Raw genomic sequence first — 19,423 nt, 5'->3', positions numbered from 1 at the left:
TATATACATTGCTATATGGTGCACTAAACCTTAGGCCAGCAACAATGGAGAGGACCTGACCCTTAGAAACTTACAAGTAAGCTGGAATCTTCAAAAGTTCAAATATTTCTAAGTAAAATATTTATTAAAATGAATAACCAAGTGTTTTAATTGACATCAGAATATCAAAACAATAAACCCTGAGAACATAGAAAAAAGATAAATAAAGATATGAGCAGAACTTAATACAACAGAAAACGTATAAAATTGAGGTGATTTAGTAAGTCCAAAGAATCTTCTTTGAAAAGATTGAAAAGACACACTTTGATTAAGGAAAACAAAAACATAAGTAAAGAATATACAGAAAGAATCAGGACAATGTTATAGCAGAGACTATAAGAAATGCCAGTAAATTTGAACATTTCTGTAAAGTGGACCATTTCCTAGCTCCTAAAGTTTACCAAACCTGACACAAGAGGAAATCATTTAAGGTCATCATGTCTGCCCTTGGCATTCTCGGAACACCCTGGACTCAGAATGCAGCCTCTGTAGTCCATGGTAACCTGCGGAGATGGGGCGGGGCTGAGGGAGGTTTGAACACTGCCCTCACTGATGGAGTGGGTGTGGCCATCTCTGCTGTGACTGAAAGAAGGGCAGGGGAGCAGGGGTCCCAGGGCAGGGCCCTCAGAGCCCGGCAGGTCCAGTGGGGTGTCACAAGCATTTAGGCCCAGGCCAAAGGGTGCCTTCTTTGTCTGCACAGCTGCCCAAACTCTCACCTTTCCATTCATGCCGACCTCTTACTTGAAGTGTGTGTGGAACCTGTCTGCGCAGTACATCTCGCTGCACAGCTAACCATAGGTCTGGGCATCGTAGCTTCCTGCCAGGTGACCGAAGTTCGCAGGCAGTTGGGTCTCTGGGACACATGCACAGAGGATCCTGCCTGGGCCACAGGCCACCCAATGCCCCTGCCCCAGATCGGGGGCCGCCAAGCAGCCCTGTCGGAGTCCCCTGCCTCTTGAGGGAGTATTGGACCAAAACTTGTAGAAAACAGGGTTCTCGTGGGCAAATCATTGGAGGGACACAAATAAATCTTTGCCGACTTTCTGCTGAAGCTTACGAGCGTTCACAACTAAACGTCTGACAAGGTCAGCTGTTTAGCTAAACATGAGCTCATGATCTAAATTTACACAATAATGAAGAAATCAGCTACAAGGGGAGACATCCAGCAAAAACTATCAATACCAGAATTAGATTCCCAAGGCCATCCATCAATTGTTGGAATAATCAGGTGCAAGGCAGAAAATATACATAAAACTGGAACTGAAACAAGGAACAAGGATGTTTTCAAAGACTGGTAGGATCTCTAAAACATTTTTAAAGTACATGTCATTGATAAAGCTAAATACTCAAAGGTTGTGTAATACAACAGATTAAGCATTGAGAAGAGTGAAATTATGCTGTTTTGAAAACTATGGCAGGTGAGATTTTCTGCCTAATTATATAAGAAGATTTCTCTAAAAAATACACATTATTTCAATGACTTATTGGCTGTGAAATAAGTTAAGGGTATTTCAAATGGCTTGTCTGCAAAGAAAGGTGAGATGTAGGGAATCACAGAAAGTCGAGGGGAAAATAGGTCAATATATACATTGCTATATGGTGAACTAAACCTTAGGCCAGCAACAATGGAGAGGACCTGACCCTTAGAAACTTACAAGTAAGCTGGAATCTTCAAAAGTTCAAATCTTTATAAGTAAAATATTTATTAAAATGAATAACCAAGTGTTTTAATTGACATCAGAAGATCAAAACAATAAACCCTGAGAACATAGAAAAAAGATAAATAAAGATATGAGCAGAACTTAATACAACAGAAAACGTATAAAATTGAGGTGATTTAGTAAGTCCAAAGAATCTTCTTTGAAAAGATTGAGAAGACACACTTTGATTAAGGAAAACAAAAACATAAGTAAAGAATATACAGAAAGAATCAGGACAATGTTATAGCAGAGAATATAAGAAATGCCAGTAAATTTGAACATTTCTGTAAAGTGGACCATTTCCTAGCTCCTAAAGTTTACCAAACCTGACACAAGAGGAAATCATTTAAGGTCATCATGTCTGCCCTTGGCATTCTCGGAACGCCCTGGCCTCAGAATGCAGCCTCTGTAGTCCATGGTAACCTGCGGAGAGGGGAGGGGGCTGAGGGAGGTTTGAAGACTGCCCTCACTGAGGGAGTGGGTGTGGCCATCTCTGCTGTGACTGAACAAAGGGCAGGGGAGCAGGGGGCCCAGGGCAGGGCCCTCAGAGCCCGGCAGGTCCAGTGGGGTGTCACAAGCATTTAGGCCCTGGCCAAAGGGCGCCTTCTTGTCGGCACAGCTGCCCAAACTCTCACCTTTCCATTCAGGCCGACCTCTTACTTGAAGTGTGTGTGGAACCTCTCCGCGCAGTACAACTCGCTGCACAGCTAACCATAGGTCTGGGCATCGTAGCTTCCTGCCAGGTGACCGAAGTTTGCAGGCAGATGGGTCCCAGGGACTCATGCAGAGAAGCTTCTGCCTGGGCCACAGGCCGCCCACTGCCCCTGCCCCAGATCGGGGGCCGCCAAGCAGCCCTGTCGGAGTCCCCTGCCTCTTGAGGGAGTATTGGACCTACACTTGTAGAAAACGGCGTTCTCGCGGGCAACTCATTGGAGGGACACAAATAAATCTTTGCCGACTTTCTGCTGAAGCTTACGAGCGTTCACACCTAAGTGTCTGACAAGGTCAGCTGTTTAACTAAACATGAGCTCATGATCTAAATTTACACAATAATGAAGAAATCAGCTACAAGGGGAGACAATCAGCAAAAACTATCAATACCAGAATTAGATTCCCAAACCCATCCATCAATTGTTGGAATAATCAGGTGCAAGGCAGAAAATATACATAAAACTGGAACAGAAACAAGGAACAAGGATGTTTTCAAAGACTGGTAGGATCTCTAAAACATTTTTCAAGGACATGTCATTGATAAAGCTAAATACTCCAAGGTTGTGTAATACAACAGATTAAGCATTGAGAAGAGTGAAATTATGCTGTTTTGAAAACTATGGCAGGTGAGATTTTCTGCCTAATTATATAAGAAGATTTCTCTAAATATAAACATTATTTCAATGATTTATTGGCTGTGAAATAAGTTAAGGGTATTTCAAATGGCTTGTCTGCAAAGAAAGGTGAGATGTTGGGAATCACAGAAAGTCGAGGGGAAAATAGGTCAATATATACATTGCTGTATGGTGAACTAAACCTTAGGCCAGCAACAATGGAGAGGACCTGACCCTTAGAAACTTACAAGTAAGCTGGAATCTTCAAAAGTTCAAATCTTTATAAGTAAAATATTTATTAAAATGAATAACCAAGTGTTTGAATTGACATCAGAAGATCAAAACAATAAACCCTGAGAACATAGAAAAAAGATAAATAAAGATATGAGCAGAACTTAATACAACAGAAAACGTATAAAATTGAGGTGATTTAGTAAGTCCAAAGAATCTTCTTTGAAAAGATTGAAAAGACACACTTTGATTAAGGAAAACAAAAACATAAGTAAAGAATATACAGAAAGAATCAGGACAATGTTATAGCAGAGAATATAAGAAATGCCAGTAAATTTGAACATTTCTGTAAAGTGGACCATTTCCTAGCTCCTAAAGTTTACCAAACCTGACACAAGAGGAAATCATTTAAGGTCATCATGTCTGCCCTTGGCATTCTCGGAACGCCCTGGCCTCAGAATGCAGCCTCTGTAGTCCATGGTAACCTGCGGAGAGGGGTCGGGGCTGAGGGAGGTTGGAACACTGCCCTCACTGAGGGAGTGGGTGTGGCCATCTCTGCTGTGACTGAACAAAGGGCAGGGGAGCAGGGGGCACAGGGCAGGGCCCTCAGAGCCCGGCAGGTCCAGTGGGGTTTCACAAGCATTTAGGCCCAGGCCAAAGGGCGCCTTCTTTGTCTGCACAGCTGCCCAAACTCTCACCTTTCCACTCAGGCCGACCTCTTACTTGAAGTGTGTGTGGAACCTGTCCGCGCAGTACACCTCGCTGCACAGCTAACCATAGGTCTGGGCATCGTAACTTCCTGCCAGGTGACTGAAGTTCGCAGGCAGGTGGGTCCCTGGGACACATGCAGAGAGGCTTCTGCCTGGGCCACACGCCGCCCACTGCCCCTGCCCCAGATCGGGGGCCGCCAAGCAGCCCTGTCGGAGTCCCCTGCCTCTTGAGGGAGTATTGGACCAACACTTGTAGAAAACGGGGTTCTCGCGGGCAACTCATTGGAGGGACACAAATAAATCTTTGCCGACTTTCTGATGAAGCTTACGAGCGTTCACACCTAAGCGTCTTACCAGGTCAGCTGTTTAGCTAAACATGAGCTCATGATCTAAATTTACACAATAATGAAGAAATCAGCTACAACGGGAGACAATCAGCAAAAACTATCAATACCAGAATTAGATTCCCAAGGCCATCCATCAATTGTTGGAATAATCAGGTGCAAGGCAGAAAATATACATAAACCTGGAACTGAAACACGGAACAAGGATGTTTTCAAAGACTGGTAGGATCTCTAAAACATTTTTAAAGTACATGTCATTGATAAAGCTAAATACTCAAAGGTTGTGTAATACAACAGATTAAGCATTGAGAAGAGTGAAATTATGCTGTTTTGAAAACTATGGCAGGTGAGATTTTCTGCCTAATTATATAAGAAGATTTCTCTAAAAAATACACATTATTTCAATGACTTATTGGCTGTGAAATAAGTTAAGGGTATTTCAAATGGCTTGTCTGCAAAGAAAGGTGAGATGTAGGGAATCACAGAAAGTCGAGGGGAAAAAAGGTCAATATATACATTGCTATATGGTGAACTAAACCTTAGGCCAGCAACAATGGAGAGGACCTGACCCTTAGAAACTTACAAGTAAGCTGGAATCTTCAAAAGTTCAAATCTTTATAAGTAAAATATTTATTAAAATGAATAACCAAGTGTTTTAATTGACATCAGAAGATCAAAACAATAAACCCTGAGAACATAGAAAAAAGATAAATAAAGATATGAGCAGAACTTAATACAAAAGAAAACGTATAAAATTCAGGTGATTTACTAAGTCCAAAGAATCTTCTTTGAAAAGATTGAAAAGACATAATGTGATTAAGAAAAACAAAAAGATAAGTAAAGAATATACAGAAAGAATCAGGACAATGTTATAGCAGAGAATATAAGAAATGCCAGTAAATTTGAACATTTCTGTAAAGTGGACCATTTCCTAGCTCCTAAAGTTTACCAAACCTGACACAAGAGGAAATCATTTAAGGTCATCATGTCTGCCCTTGGCATTCTCGGAACGCCCGGGCCTCAGAATGCAGCCTCTGTAGTCCATGGTAACCTGCGGAGAGGGGGCGGGGCTGAGGGAGGTTGGAACACTGCCCTCACTGAGGGAGTGGGTGTGGCCATCTCTGCTGTGACTGAACAAAGGGCAGGGTAGCAGGGGGCCCAGGGCAGGGCCCTCAGAGCCCGGCAGGTCCAGTGGGGTGTCACAAGCATTTAGGCCCAGGCCAAAGGGCGCATTCTTTGTCTGCACAGCTGCCCAAACTCTCAACTTTCCACTCAGGCCGAACTCTTACTTGAAGTGTGTGTGGAACCTGTCCGCGCAGTACACCTCGCTGCACAGCTAACCATAGGTCTGGGCATCGTAGCTTCCTGCCAGTAGACACAAGTTCGCAGGCAGATGGGTCCCAGGCACACATGCAGAGAGGCTTCTGCCTGGGCCACAGGCCGCCCACTGCCCCTGCCCCAGATCGGGGGCCGCCAAGCAGCCCTGTCGGAGTCCCCTGCCTCTTGAGGGAGTATTGGACCAACACTTGTAGAAAACGGGGTTCTCGCGGCAACTCATTGGAGGGACACAAATAAATCTTTGCCGACTTTCTGCTGAAGCTTACGAGCGTTCACACCTAAGCTTCTTACCAGGTCAGCTGTTTAGCTAAACATGAGCTCATGATCTAAATTTACACAATAATGAAGAAATCAGCTACAAGGGGAGACAACCAGCAAAAACTATCAATACCAGAATTAGATTCCCAAGGCCATCCATCAATTGTTGGAATAATGAGGTGCAAGGCAGAAAATATACATAAAACTGGAACTGAAACAAGGAACAAGGATGTTTTCAAAGACTGGTAGGATCTCTAAAACATTTTTAAAGTACATGTCATTGATAAACCTAAATACTCAAAGGTTGTGTAAAACAACAGATTAAGCATTGAGAAGAGTGAAATTATGCTGTTTTGAAAACTATGGCAGGAGAGACTTTCTGCCTAATTATATAAGAAGATTTCTCTAAAAAATACACATTATTTCAATGACTTATTGGCTGTGAAATAAGTTAAGGGTATTTCAAATGGCTTGTCTGCAAAGAAAGGTGAGATGTAGGGAATCACAGAAACTCGAGGGGAAAATAGGTCAATATATACATTGCTATATGGTGAACTAAACCTTAGGCCAGCAACATTGGAGAGGACCTGCCCCTTAGAAACTTACAAGTAAGCTTGAATCTTCAAAAGTTCAAATCTTTATAAGTAAAATATTTATTAAAATGAATAACCAAGTGTTTTAATTGACATCAGAAGATCAAAACAATAAACCCTGAGAACATCGAAAAAAATAAATAAAGATATGGGCAGAACTTAATACAACAGAAAACGTATAAAATTGAGGTGATTTAGTAAGTCCAAAGAATCTTCTTTGAAAAGATTGAAAAGACACACTTTGATTAAGGAAAGCAAAAACATAAGTAAAGAATATACAGAAAGAATCAGGACAATGTTATAGCAGAGAATATAAGAAATGCCAGTAAATTTGAACATTTCTGTAAAGTGGACCATTTCCTAGCTCCTAAAGTTTACCAAACCTGACACAAGAGGAAATCATTTAAGGTCATCATGTCTGCCCTTGGCATTCTCGGAACGCCCGGGCCTCAGAATGCAGCCTCTGTAGTCCATGGTAACCTGCGGAGAGGGGAGGGGGCTGAGGGAGGTTTGAAGACTGCCCTCACTGAGGGAGTGGGTGTGGCCATCTCTGCTGTGACTGAACAAAGGGCAGGGGAGCAGGGGGCCCAGGGCAGGGCCCTCAGAGCCCGGCAGGTCCAGTGGGGTGTCACAAGCATTTAGGCCCTGGCCAAAGGGCGGCTTCTTGTCGGCACAGCTGCCCAAACTCTCACCTTTCCATTCAGGCCGACCTCTTACTTGAAGTGTGTGTGGAACCTCTCCGCGCAGTACAACTCGCTGCACAGCTAACCATAGGTCTGGGCATCGTAGCTTCCTGCCAGGTGACCGAAGTTCGCAGGCAGTTGGGTCTCTGGGACACATGCACAGAGGATCCTGCCTGGGCCACAGGCCACCCAATGCCCCTGCCCCAGATCGGGGGCCGCCAAGCAGCCCTGTCGGAGTCCCCTGCCTCTTGAGGGAGTATTGGACCAAAACTTGTAGAAAACAGGGTTCTCGTGGGCAAATCATTGGAGGGACACAAATAAATCTTTGCCGACTTTCTGCTGAAGCTTACGAGCGTTCACAACTAAACGTCTGACAAGGTCAGCTGTTTAGCTAAACATGAGCTCATGATCTAAATTTACACAATAATGAAGAAATCAGCTACAAGGGGAGACATCCAGCAAAAACTATCAATACCAGAATTAGATTCCCAAGGCCATCCATCAATTGTTGGAATAATCAGGTGCAAGGCAGAAAATATACATAAAACTGGAACTGAAACAAGGAACAAGGATGTTTTCAAAGACTGGTAGGATCTCTAAAACATTTTTAAAGTACATGTCATTGATAAAGCTAAATACTCAAAGGTTGTGTAATACAACAGATTAAGCATTGAGAAGAGTGAAATTATGCTGTTTTGAAAACTATGGCAGGTGAGATTTTCTGCCTAATTATATAAGAAGATTTCTCTAAAAAATACACATTATTTCAATGACTTATTGGCTGTGAAATAAGTTAAGGGTATTTCAAATGGCTTGTCTGCAAAGAAAGGTGAGATGTAGGGAATCACAGAAAGTCGAGGGGAAAATAGGTCAATATATACATTGCTATATGGTGAACTAAACCTTAGGCCAGCAACAATGGAGAGGACCTGACCCTTAGAAACTTACAAGTAAGCTGGAATCTTCAAAAGTTCAAATCTTTATAAGTAAAATATTTATTAAAATGAATAACCAAGTGTTTTAATTGACATCAGAAGATCAAAACAATAAACCCTGAGAACATAGAAAAAAGATAAATAAAGATATGAGCAGAACTTAATACAACAGAAAACGTATAAAATTGAGGTGATTTAGTAAGTCCAAAGAATCTTCTTTGAAAAGATTGAGAAGACACACTTTGATTAAGGAAAACAAAAACATAAGTAAAGAATATACAGAAAGAATCAGGACAATGTTATAGCAGAGAATATAAGAAATGCCAGTAAATTTGAACATTTCTGTAAAGTGGACCATTTCCTAGCTCCTAAAGTTTACCAAACCTGACACAAGAGGAAATCATTTAAGGTCATCATGTCTGCCCTTGGCATTCTCGGAACGCCCTGGCCTCAGAATGCAGCCTCTGTAGTCCATGGTAACCTGCGGAGAGGGGAGGGGGCTGAGGGAGGTTTGAAGACTGCCCTCACTGAGGGAGTGGGTGTGGCCATCTCTGCTGTGACTGAACAAAGGGCAGGGGAGCAGGGGGCCCAGGGCAGGGCCCTCAGAGCCCGGCAGGTCCAGTGGGGTGTCACAAGCATTTAGGCCCTGGCCAAAGGGCGCCTTCTTGTCGGCACAGCTGCCCAAACTCTCACCTTTCCATTCAGGCCGACCTCTTACTTGAAGTGTGTGTGGAACCTCTCCGCGCAGTACAACTCGCTGCACAGCTAACCATAGGTCTGGGCATCGTAGCTTCCTGCCAGGTGACCGAAGTTTGCAGGCAGATGGGTCCCAGGGACTCATGCAGAGAAGCTTCTGCCTGGGCCACAGGCCGCCCACTGCCCCTGCCCCAGATCGGGGGCCGCCAAGCAGCCCTGTCGGAGTCCCCTGCCTCTTGAGCGAGTATTGGACCTACACTTGTAGAAAACGGCGTTCTCGCGGGCAACTCATTGGAGGGACACAAATAAATCTTTGCCGACTTTCTGCTGAAGCTTACGAGCGTTCACACCTAAGTGTCTGACAAGGTCAGCTGTTTAACTAAACATGAGCTCATGATCTAAATTTACACAATAATGAAGAAATCAGCTACAAGGGGAGACAATCAGCAAAAACTATCAATACCAGAATTAGATTCCCAAACCCATCCATCAATTGTTGGAATAATCAGGTGCAAGGCAGAAAATATACATAAAACTGGAACAGAAACAAGGAACAAGGATGTTTTCAAAGACTGGTAGGATCTCTAAAACATTTTTCAAGGACATGTCATTGATAAAGCTAAATACTCCAAGGTTGTGTAATACAACAGATTAAGCATTGAGAAGAGTGAAATTATGCTGTTTTGAAAACTATGGCAGGTGAGATTTTCTGCCTAATTATATAAGAAGATTTCTCTAAATATAAACATTATTTCAATGATTTATTGGCTGTGAAATAAGTTAAGGGTATTTCAAATGGCTTGTCTGCAAAGAAAGGTGAGATGTTGGGAATCACAGAAAGTCGAGGGGAAAATAGGTCAATATATACATTGCTGTATGGTGAACTAAACCTTAGGCCAGCAACAATGGAGAGGACCTGACCCTTAGAAACTTACAAGTAAGCTGGAATCTTCAAAAGTTCAAATCTTTATAAGTAAAATATTTATTAAAATGAATAACCAAGTGTTTGAATTGACATCAGAAGATCAAAACAATAAACCCTGAGAACATAGAAAAAAGATAAATAAAGATATGAGCAGAACTTAATACAACAGAAAACGTATAAAATTGAGGTGATTTAGTAAGTCCAAAGAATCTTCTTTGAAAAGATTGAAAAGACACACTTTGATTAAGGAAAACAAAAACATAAGTAAAGAATATACAGAAAGAATCAGGACAATGTTATAGCAGAGAATATAAGAAATGCCAGTAAATTTGAACATTTCTGTAAAGTGGACCATTTCCTAGCTCCTAAAGTTTACCAAACCTGACACAAGAGGAAATCATTTAAGGTCATCATGTCTGCCCTTGGCATTCTCGGAACGCCCTGGCCTCAGAATGCAGCCTCTGTAGTCCATGGTAACCTGCGGAGAGGGGGCGGGGCTGAGGGAGGTTGGAACACTGCCCTCACTGAGGGAGTGGGTGTGGCCATCTCTGCTGTGACTGAACAAAGGGCAGGGGAGCAGGGGGCACAGGGCAGGGCCCTCAGAGCCCGGCAGGTCCAGTGGGGTTTCACAAGCATTTAGGCCCAGGCCAAAGGGCGCCTTCTTTGTCTGCACAGCTGCCCAAACTCTCACCTTTCCACTCAGGCCGACCTCTTACTTGAAGTGTGTGTGGAACCTGTCCGCGCAGTACACCTCGCTGCACAGCTAACCATAGGTCTGGGCATCGTAACTTCCTGCCAGGTGACTGAAGTTCGCAGGCAGGTGGGTCCCTGGGACACATGCAGAGAGGCTTCTGCCTGGGCCACACGCCGCCCACTGCCCCTGCCCCAGATCGGGGGCCGCCAAGCAGCCCTGTCGGAGTCCCCTGCCTCTTGAGGGAGTATTGGACCAACACTTGTAGAAAACGGGGTTCTCGCGGGCAACTCATTGGAGGGACACAAATAAATCTTTGCCGACTTTCTGATGAAGCTTACGAGCGTTCACACCTAAGCGTCTTACCAGGTCAGCTGTTTAGCTAAACATGAGCTCATGATCTAAATTTACACAATAATGAAGAAATCAGCTACAACGGGAGACAATCAGCAAAAACTATCAATACCAGAATTAGATTCCCAAGGCCATCCATCAATTGTTGGAATAATCAGGTGCAAGGCAGAAAATATACATAAACCTGGAACTGAAACACGGAACAAGGATGTTTTCAAAGACTGGTAGGATCTCTAAAACATTTTTAAAGTACATGTCATTGATAAAGCTAAATACTCAAAGGTTGTGTAATACAACAGATTAAGCATTGAGAAGAGTGAAATTATGCTGTTTTGAAAACTATGGCAGGTGAGATTTTCTGCCTAATTATATAAGAAGATTTCTCTAAAAAATACACATTATTTCAATGACTTATTGGCTGTGAAATAAGTTAAGGGTATTTCAAATGGCTTGTCTGCAAAGAAAGGTGAGATGTAGGGAATCCCAGAAAGTCGAGGGGAAAAAAGGTCAATATATACATTGCTATATGGTGAACTAAACCTTAGGCCAGCAACAATGGAGAGGACCTGACCCTTAGAAACTTACAAGTAAGCTGGAATCTTCAAAAGTTCAAATCTTTATAAGTAAAATATTTATTAAAATGAATAACCAAGTGTTTTAATTGACATCAGAAGATCAAAACAATAAACCCTGAGAACATAGAAAAAAGATAAATAAAGATATGAGCAGAACTTAATACAAAAGAAAACGTATAAAATTCAGGTGATTTACTAAGTCCAAAGAATCTTCTTTGAAAAGATTGAAAAGACATAATGTGATTAAGAAAAACAAAAAGATAAGTAAAGAATATACAGAAAGAATCAGGACAATGTTATAGCAGAGAATATAAGAAATGCCAGTAAATTTGAACATTTCTGTAAAGTGGACCATTTCCTAGCTCCTAAAGTTTACCAAACCTGACACAAGAGGAAATCATTTAAGGTCATCATGTCTGCCCTTGGCATTCTCGGAACGCCCGGGCCTCAGAATGCAGCCTCTGTAGTCCATGGTAACCTGCGGAGAGGGGGCGGGGCTGAGGGAGGTTGGAACACTGCCCTCACTGAGGGAGTGGGTGTGGCCATCTCTGCTGTGACTGAACAAAGGGCAGGGTAGCAGGGGGCCCAGGGCAGGGCCCTCAGAGCCCGGCAGGTCCAGTGGGGTGTCACAAGCATTTAGGCCCAGGCCAAAGGGCGCATTCTTTGTCTGCACAGCTGCCCAAACTCTGAACTTTCCACTCAGGCCGAACTCTTACTTGAAGTGTGTGTGGAACCTGTCCGCGCAGTACACCTCGCTGCACAGCTAACCATAGGTCTGGGCATCGTAGCTTCCTGCCAGTAGACACAAGTTCGCAGGCAGATGGGTCCCAGGGACACATGCAGAGAGGCTTCTGCCTGGGCCACAGGCCGCCCACTGCCCCTGCCCCAGATCGGGGGCCGCCAAGCAGCCCTGTCGGAGTCCCCTGCCTCTTGAGGGAGTATTGGACCAACACTTGTAGAAAACGGGGTTCTCGCGGCAACTCATTGGAGGGACACAAATAAATCTTTGCCGACTTTCTGCTGAAGCTTACGAGCGTTCACACCTAAGCTTCTTACCAGGTCAGCTGTTTAGCTAAACATGAGCTCATGATCTAAATTTACACAATAATGAAGAAATCAGCTACAAGGGGAGACAACCAGCAAAAACTATCAATACCAGAATTAGATTCCCAAGGCCATCCATCAATTGTTGGAATAATGAGGTGCAAGGCAGAAAATATACATAAAACTGGAACTGAAACAAGGAACAAGGATGTTTTCAAAGACTGGTAGGATCTCTAAAACATTTTTAAAGTACATGTCATTGATAAACCTAAATACTCAAAGGTTGTGTAAAACAACAGATTAAGCATTGAGAAGAGTGAAATTATGCTGTTTTGAAAACTATGGCAGGAGAGATTTTCTGCCTAATTATATAAGAAGATTTCTCTAAAAAATACACATTATTTCAATGACTTATTGGCTGTGAAATAAGTTAAGGGTATTTCAAATGGCTTGTCTGCAAAGAAAGGTGAGATGTAGGGAATCACAGAAACTCGAGGGGAAAATAGGTCAATATATACATTGCTATATGGTGAACTAAACCTTAGGCCAGCAACATTGGAGAGGACCTGCCCCTTAGAAACTTACAAGTAAGCTTGAATCTTCAAAAGTTCAAATCTTTATAAGTAAAATATTTATTAAAATGAATAACCAAGTGTTTTAATTGACATCAGAAGATCAAAACAATAAACCCTGAGAACATCGAAAAAAATAAATAAAGATATGGGCAGAACTTAATACAACAGAAAACGTATAAAATTGAGGTGATTTAGTAAGTCCAAAGAATCTTCTTTGAAAAGATTGAAAAGACACACTTTGATTAAGGAAAGCAAAAACATAAGTAAAGAATATACAGAAAGAATCAGGACAATGTTATAGCAGAGAATATAAGAAATGCCAGTAAATTTGAACATTTCTGTAAAGTGGACCATTTCCTAGCTCCTAAAGTTTACCAAACCTGACACAAGAGGAAATCATTTAAGGTCATCATGTCTGCCCTTGGCATTCTCGGAACGCCCGGGCCTCAGAATGCAGCCTCTGTAGTCCATGGTAACCTGCGGAGAGGGGAGGGGGCTGAGGGAGGTTTGAAGACTGCCCTCACTGAGGGAGTGGGTGTGGCCATCTCTGCTGTGACTGAACAAAGGGCAGGGGAGCAGGGGGCCCAGGGCAGGGCCCTCAGAGCCCGGCAGGTCCAGTGGGGTGTCACAAGCATTTAGGCCCTGGCCAAAGGGCGCCTTCTTGTCGGCACAGCTGCCCAAACTCTCACCTTTCCATTCAGGCCGACCTCTTACTTGAAGTGTGTGTGGAACCTCTCCGCGCAGTACAACTCGCTGCACAGCTAACCATAGGTCTGGGCATCGTAGCTTCCTGCCAGGTGACCGAAGTTTGCAGGCAGATGGGTCCCAGGGACTCATGCAGAGAAGCTTCTGCCTGGGCCACAGGCCGCCCACTGCCCCTGCCCCAGATCGGGGGCCGCCAAGCAGCCCTGTCGGAGTCCCCTGCCTCTTGAGGGAGTATTGGACCTACACTTGTAGAAAACGGCGTTCTCGCGGGCAACTCATTGGAGGGACACAAATAAATCTTTGCCGACTTTCTGCTGAAGCTTACGAGCGTTCACACCTAAGTGTCTGACAAGGTCAGCTGTTTAACTAAACATGAGCTCATGATCTAAATTTACACAATAATGAAGAAATCAGCTACAAGGGGAGACAATCAGCAAAAACTATCAATACCAGAATTAGATTCCCAAACCCATCCATCAATTGTTGGAATAATCAGGTGCAAGGCAGAAAATATACATAAAACTGGAACAGAAACAAGGAACAAGGATGTTTTCAAAGACTGGTAGGATCTCTAAAACATTTTTCAAGGACATGTCATTGATAAAGCTAAATACTCCAAGGTTGTGTAATACAACAGATTAAGCATTGAGAAGAGTGAAATTATGCTGTTTTGAAAACTATGGCAGGTGAGATTTTCTGCCTAATTATATAAGAAGATTTCTCTAAATATAAACATTATTTCAATGATTTATTGGCTGTGAAATAAGTTAAGGGTATTTCAAATGGCTTGTCTGCAAAGAAAGGTGAGATGTTGGGAATCACAGAAAGTCGAGGGGAAAATAGGTCAATATATACATTGCTGTATGGTGAACTAAACCTTAGGCCAGCAACAATGGAGAGGACCTGACCCTTAGAAACTTACAAGTAAGCTGGAATCTTCAAAAGTTCAAATCTTTATAAGTAAAATATTTATTAAAATGAATAACCAAGTGTTTGAATTGACATCAGAAGATCAAAACAATAAACCCTGAGAACATAGAAAAAAGATAAATAAAGATATGAGCAGAACTTAATACAACAGAAAACGTATAAAATTGAGGTGATTTAGTAAGTCCAAAGAATCTTCTTTGAAAAGATTGAAAAGACACACTTTGATTAAGGAAAACAAAAACATAAGTAAAGAATATACAGAAAGAATCAGGACAATGTTATAGCAGAGAATATAAGAAATGCCAGTAAATTTGAACATTTCTGTAAAGTGGACCATTTCCTAGCTCCTAAAGTTTACCAAACCTGACACAAGAGGAAATCATTTAAGGTCATCATGTCTGCCCTTGGCATTCTCGGAACGCCCTGGCCTCAGAATGCAGCCTCTGTAGTCCATGGTAACCTGCGGAGAGGGGGCGGGGCTGAGGGAGGTTGGAACACTGCCCTCACTGAGGGAGTGGGTGTGGCCATCTCTGCTGTGACTGAACAAAGGGCAGGGGAGTAGGGGGCACAGGGCAGGGCCCTCAGAGCCCGGCAGGTCCAGTGGGGTTTCACAAGCATTTAGGCCCAGGCCAAAGGGCGCCTTCTTTGTCTGCACAGCTGCCCAAACTCTCACCTTTCCACTCAGGCCGACCTCTTACTTGAAGTGTGTGTGGAACCTGTCCGCGCAGTACACCTCGCTGCACAGCTAACCATAGGTCTGGGCATCGTAACTTCCTGCCAGGTGACTGAAGTTCGCAGGCAGGTGGGTCCCTGGGACACATGCAGAGAGGCTTCTGCCTGGGCCACACGCCGCCCACTGCCCCTGCCCCAGATCGGGGGCCGCCAAGCAGCCCTGTCGGAGTCCCCTGCCTCTTGAGGGAGTATTGGACCAACACTTGTAGAAAACGGGGTTCTCGCGGGCAACTCATTGGAGGGACACAAATAAATCTTTGCCGACTTTCTGATGAAGCTTACGAGCGTTCACACCTAAGCGTCTTACCAGGTCAGCTGTTTAGCTAAACATGAGCTCATGATCTAAATTTACACAATAATGAAGAAATCAGCTACAACGGGAGACAATCAGCAAAAACTATCAATACCAGAATTAGATTCCCAAGGCCATCCATCAATTGTTGGAATAATCAGGTGCAAGGCAGAAAATATACATAAACCTGGAACTGAAACACGGAACAAGGATGTTTTCAAAGACTGGTAGGATCTCTAAAACATTTTTAAAGTACATGTCATTGATAAAGCTAAATACTCAAAGGTTGTGTAATACAACAGATTAAGCATTGAGAAGAGTGAAATTATGCTGTTTTGAAAACTATGGCAGGTGAGATTTTCTGCCTAATTATATAAGAAGATTTCTCTAAAAAATACACATTATTTCAATGACTTATTGGCTGTGAAATAAGTTAAGGGTATTTCAAATGGCTTGTCTGCAAAGAAAGGTGAGATGTAGGGAATCCCAGAAAGTCGAGGGGAAAAAAGGTCAATATATACATTGCTATATGGTGAACTAAACCTTAGGCCAGCAACAATGGAGAGGACCTGACCCTTAGAAACTTACAAGTAAGCTGGAATCTTCAAAAGTTCAAATCTTTATAAGTAAAATATTTATTAAAATGAATAACCAAGTGTTTTAATTGAAATCAGAAGATCAAAACAATAAACCCTGAGAACATAGAAAAAAGATAAATAAAGATATGAGCAGAACTTAATACAAAAGAAAACGTATAAAATTCAGGTGATTTACTAAGTCCAAAGAATCTTCTTTGAAAAGATTGAAAAGACATAATGTGATTAAGAAAAACAAAAAGATAAGTAAAGAATATACAGAAAGAATCAGGACAATGTTATAGCAGAGAATATAAGAAATGCCAGTAAATTTGAACATTTCTGTAAAGTGGACCATTTCCTAGCTCCTAAAGTTTACCAAACCTGACACAAGAGGAAATCATTTAAGGTCATCATGTCTGCCCTTGGCATTCTCGGAACGCCCGGGCCTCAGAATGCAGCCTCTGTAGTCCATGGTAACCTGCGGAGAGGGGGCGGGGCTGAGGGAGGTTGGAACACTGCCCTCACTGAGGGAGTGGGTGTGGCCATCTCTGCTGTGACTGAACAAAGGGCAGGGTAGCAGGGGGCCCAGGGCAGGGCCCTCAGAGCCCGGCAGGTCCAGTGGGGTGTCACAAGCATTTAGGCCCAGGCCAAAGGGCGCATTCTTTGTCTGCACAGCTGCCCAAACTCTCAACTTTCCACTCAGGCCGAACTCTTACTTGAAGTGTGTGTGGAACCTGTCCGCGCAGTACACCTCGCTGCACAGCTAACCATAGGTCTGGGCATCGTAGCTTCCTGCCAGTAGACACAAGTTCGCAGGCAGATGGGTCCCAGGGACACATGCAGAGAGGCTTCTGCCGGGGCCACAGGCCGCCCACTGCCCCTGCCCCAGATCGGGGGCCGCCAAGCAGCCCTGTCGGAGTCCCCTGCCTCTTGAGGGAGTATTGGACCAACACTTGTAGAAAACGGGGTTCTCGCGGCAACTCATTGGAGGGACACAAATAAATCTTTGCCGACTTTCTGCTGAAGCTTACGAGCGTTCACACCTAAGCTTCTTACCAGGTCAGCTGTTTAGCTAAACATGAGCTCATGATCTAAATTTACACAATAATGAAGAAATCAGCTACAAGGGGAGACAACCAGCAAAAACTATCAATACCAGAATTAGATTCCCAAGGCCATCCATCAATTGTTGGAATAATGAGGTGCAAGGCAGAAAATATACATAAAACTGGAACTGAAACAAGGAACAAGGATGTTTTCAAAGACTGGTAGGATCTCTAAAACATTTTTAAAGTACATGTCATTGATAAACCTAAATACTCAAAGGTTGTGTAAAACAACAGATTAAGCATTGAGAAGAGTGAAATTATGCTGTTTTGAAAACTATGGCAGGAGAGATTTTCTGCCTAATTATATAAGAAGATTTCTCTAAAAAATACACATTATTTCAATGACTTATTGGCTGTGAAATAAGTTAAGGGTATTTCAAATGGCTTGTCTGCAAAGAAAGGTGAGATGTAGGGAATCACAGAAACTCGAGGGGAAAATAGGTCAATATATACATTGCTATATGGTGAACTAAACCTTAGGCCAGCAACATTGGAGAGGACCTGCCCCTTAGAAACTTACAAGTAAGCTTGAATCTTCAAAAGTTCAAATCTTTATAAGTAAAATATTTACTAAAATGAATAACCAAGTGTTTTAATTGACATCAGAAGATCAAAACAATAAACCCTGAGAACATCGAAAAAAATAAATAAAGATATGGGCAGAACTTAATACAACAGAAAACGTATAAAATTGAGGTGATTTAGTAAGTCCAAAGAATCTTCTTTGAAAAGATTGAAAAGACACACTTTGATTAAGGAAAGCAAAAACATAAGTAAAGAATATACAGAAAGAATCAGGACAATGTTATAGCAGAGAATATAAGAAATGCCAGTAAATTTGAACATTTCTGTAAAGTGGACCATTTCCTAGCTCCTAAAGTTTACCAAACCTGACACAAGAGGAAATCATTTAAGGTCATCATGTCTGCCCTTGGCATTCTAAGAACGCCCTGGCCTCAGAATGCAGCCTCTGTAGTCCATGGTAACCTGCGGAGAGGGGGCGGGGCTGAGGGAGGTTGGAACACTGCCCTCACTGAGGGAGTGGGTGTGGCCATCTCTGCTGTTACTGAACAAAGGGCAGGGGAGCAGGGGGACCAGGGCAGGGCCCTCAGAGCCCGGCAGGTCCAGTGGGGTTTCACAAGCATTTAGGCCCAGGCCAAAGGGCGCCTTCTTTTTCTGCACAGCTGCCCAAACTCTCAACTTTCCACACAGGCCGACCTCTTACTTGAAGTGTGTGTGGAAGCTGTCCGTGCAGTAAACATCGCTGCACAGCTAACCATAGGTCTGGGCATCGTAGCTTCCTGCCAGGTGACCGAAGTTCGCAGGCAGTTGGGTCCCTGGGACACATGCAGAGAGGCTTCTGCCTGGGCCACAGGCCGCCCACTGCCCCTGCCCCAGATCGGGGGCCGCCAAGCAGCCCTGTCGGAGTCCCCTGCCTCTTGAGGGAGTATTGGACCAACACTTGTAGAAAACGGCGTTCTCGCGGGCAACTCATTGGAAGGACACAAATAAATCTTTGCCGACTTTCTGCTGAAGCTTACGAGCATTCACACCTAAGCGTCTGACCAGGTCAGCTGTTTAGCTAAACATGAGCTCATGATCTAAATTTACACAATAATGAAGAAATCAGGTACAAGGGGAGACAATCAGCAAAAACTATCAATACCAGAATTAGATTCCCAAGGCCAACCATCAATTGTTGGAATAATCAGGTGCAAGGCAGAAAATATACATAAAACTGGAACTGAAACAAGGAACAAGGATGTTTTCAAAGACTGGTAGGATCACTGAAACATTTTTAAAGTACATGTCATTGATAAAGCTAAATACTCAAAGGTTGTGTAATACAACAGATTAAGCATTGAGAAGAGTGAAATTATGCTGTTTTGAAAACTATGGCAGGTGAGATTTTCTGCCTAATTATATAAGAAGAATTCTCTAAAAAATACACATTATTTCAATGACTTATTGGCTGTGAAATAAGTTAAGGGTATTTCAAATGGCTTGTCTGCAAAGAAAGGTGAGATGTAGGGAATCACAGAAAGTCGAGGGGAAAATAGG

Source organism: Mesoplodon mirus, assembly GCF_964341445.2.
Source record: "Mesoplodon mirus genome assembly, chromosome: 1".
Classification (NCBI taxonomy): domain Eukaryota; kingdom Metazoa; phylum Chordata; class Mammalia; order Artiodactyla; family Ziphiidae; genus Mesoplodon; species Mesoplodon mirus.
Note: the sequence above shows the minus strand (reverse complement) of the source record.